The following is a 3,480-nucleotide window of genomic DNA, read 5'->3' on the forward strand; positions in this document are numbered from 1 at the left end:
TCTGTAGGTGGGTGAGAACATCGTCCTCGCAAGTTCTCAGCAAGGAAGGGAATACCATCAAAGAAAAGAGATATTTGCAAATAAAAATAATTTCATTATAAAAATTGTTTATTCTTGAAATAACCTTTTGGAAAAGCTTTGTGAAAAAACTTACTTTGAAAAGTCGTAAAAAACTCTTTTAGTTTAAAAATCAGTAAGGTGAACAGTTTAAAGAAATTAAAAGGACCAAGGACGTGCCTAATGGCTTCTGAAAGAAGGTTATCGTCGGTTAGGAATTTTCACAAAATAATTCCGTTGCAAGTATAGTCCCAACCAAAAAACAACCTTCAATGAAAATTTTATTTTGTTTGTCACAAGTACAAACCCCAATAAAAACTGAGAGTATTTAAACCTCAAGTCGTCTCACAAGGAATTGCAATGAAGTGATCAATTATTGGCTATGAAGGAACAAGGGGGTTTAATTTGGTGATTGATAAGAAAAGTAAATAACAAGAAAGTAAATGATAATTAACTAATAAAGGAAAGGAAAAGAACTCCTGGCTAAGGCATGGAAATTGAGATAACCATCCTTGTCTACAAACCATATATTGACAATTATGAGGGACCAACCCATCAAGTCTACTTCTACAAGTGAAGTATGTCAAATAGGCTTGATCAACTTTAACTCATAAGTCCTAATCCAACTACTAATTGGCTTAGTAGTAGATTAGTGTCAATGGGTATCAATTTGACCACCAAGGGTTCTCAAATCACCAATTCAATTAGACCCAATGACTCAAGGTCACCCAATTCCCTTAGCCTAGGCCAAGAGTATAAAAAACTACTCTAATATTAGTGAAAACATTTTATGAAACACCTAGAGCGCAATAAAAGCAAACATCACAAAATGCAAGAATTAATAAAAGCTATAATTAACACAAACAAGAAATCAACAATAGCAACTAAGATAAACATAAAAGGACATGGAATAACAAAATTGCATTAAAAGAGAATTGAGATCCAATGATGGTTCATAAACATAAAAGAGAGCAAAATAAGAAATTAACAAGAGAAGTAGATAAACTAAAGTGCAAGAACAAATAAAAGTAAAGAAAATCTAAAATGAAACAAGATTAAAATCTAGATCTAAAAGGAATTGAAATAAGAATCCTAAAATCTAGAGAGAGGAAAGAGCCTCTCTCTCTAGAATTCTAACCTAAAACATGATGAAAAACTAAACTATGACTACTTCCCCCCCCCCCATTCCCCTTTATTTCTTGGGTTCAAAAGCATCATAGATGAGTTGTATTTGGGCCTCCTTGAGCTCAGAAATCGCCCCCAGTGTATTGCCTTTAATGAGGTCACGTGTCGCTTATCACACGTACGTGCGTACGCATCACTGGCAACTTTCCTTATCACGCATACGCGTCGCCTTGACGATTTTCTACTTCATGTGTGCGCGTCATTCACGCGTACACGTTGATGCGTGGAAAACTTGTCTCTCAACAAATCTCCCTTCGGCAAGTGTACCGAAGTTGTCGTCAAGTAAAAACTCACAATAGAGTGAGGTCGAATCCCACAGGGATTGATTGATCAAGCAACTTTAATTAGAAGAATGTTCTAGTTGAGCGAATCCAGAATTTGGGTTGAGAGTTGCAGAAAATAAAATGGCGGGAATGTAAATAACAGAAAAGTAAATGCTAGAATTAAAGGACTGGAAGTAAATGACTGAAAATAAATTGCAGAATTGTAAATGGGAATGGGGGATTTGCTCATAAAAGTAAATCGCAGAAATTAAAGAGAATGGGTAAGATTAGAGATGGGGAGTTCATTGGGCTTAGGAGATATTGCAATTCTCCAGATCAAGTTCATTTTCATCTCTTCCTCAATCAATGCACTCATTGATCTCCTTGGCAATCTTAAGTGATTGAATTACAATTCCTTGCAATTCAATCTCTCAAATCTTGATCAATAGCCATTTCCTTGGTCAATTGCTCATGAGAAGAGATGAAGTATGGTCACTGATTATACCACATGCATTTCCCAAACCAAGTATTGAGAGGGTTATAGTCACATACCCATCCAAACCCAATTTGGTCCAGCACGAGAAAGCATTTCTAGCTTGATCTCTTCATTCCTCTTCCAAGGTTCAAAAGAGATCCAAGTTTGAATAGCTTCTCTTCCTAGTGTGCCCCTTCTTTTTTCACGTTAACGCCCACGTTAACTAGGCTAACGTGGCTTCTAACGTGGTCCTTGCCAACCTTCGAGAATGTTAGTGACACTCAACATTGTCACTAACGTTCCAATGTGCCCCTGGGTCTCACGTTAGAGTCCACATTAACTAGGTTAACGTGGCTTCTAACGTGGCCATCTTTTAGCCATCCCAACGTTAGTGACAATGTTGAGTGTCACTAACGTTGGCTCATCTTTCATTTCTCATCGTTAGCTTCCACGTTAACCAAGTTAACGTGGAGGTTAACGTGACTCTTAGGGGTTGTGTGGTTGCTTCAACGTTAGTGACAATGTTGAGTGTCACTAACGTTGTCGACAATTCTTCATCCTCTACGTTAATTCCCATGTTAACCAAGTTAACGTGGGAGTTAACGTGGTACTTAGCACCATAGGCCAACGTTAGTGACAATGTTGAGTGTCACTAACGTTGGCTTCTCTCCCTCCCCCTTAACGTTAGAGGCCACGTTAACCTACTTCTAACGTGGCCATTATGAGTGATTGCCAACGTTAGTGACAATGTTGAGTGTCACTAACGTTGGCTCATCTTCTCTTCTCCACGTTAGAGTTCACGTTAACTTGGTTAACGTGACTCTCTAACATGGGCATTGATGGCTTTCTTTGAGAGTGTTATTGGCAATCACTTTTCTCATTAATCCTTGCAAGTTACCTCCCCCACGCTCTTTTCCTTGCTTGTACTCCTTGTTTTTGTTGCCTGGCTTCTTTGGGTGAAAGTGCACCATTTCCTTATAAGATTCCTACAAGGTCACTGGAAGTTGCTTGTTCCCAAAGCACTTGAGACATAGTTAGCTTATATGTATGCTTGTGCCTCTTGAACTCAGTTTGGTGTGTGAACACCAAACTTAGTTCTTTGCCCAGTACACAATATTGCATATATGCAGAGACCCTCATATCTTATTATCAACAAAGTAATGATCACCTATAGTCTAACTACACCTAAGTGGTTTCTCTTGGTTGGATGCAGCTAGCAATGTTTTTTTTTTTGGGAGTGGGATGTAATTCTAACCAATGTCCTTTAGTGGAACACCAAACTTAGAATTACACCATCACTCTTGGATTGTTCTGGTGTGGAACACCAAACTTAGCTCCTTTCAATACAGGGGAAACCACCTGTGACTTTTATTGAAATAAGGATGAAATTGAAACTACCTAAGGTTGGGTTGCCTCCCAACAGAGCGCTCTTTTATCGTCGCTAGCTCGATGAGTTCTTAATTATTTGAGATGGTACTTTACTCTGGGGTCTTCCCCCAT

Source organism: Arachis ipaensis, chromosome B09 (assembly GCF_000816755.2).
Source record: "Arachis ipaensis cultivar K30076 chromosome B09, Araip1.1, whole genome shotgun sequence".
In the NCBI taxonomy this organism is placed as follows: Eukaryota; Viridiplantae; Streptophyta; class Magnoliopsida; order Fabales; family Fabaceae; genus Arachis; species Arachis ipaensis.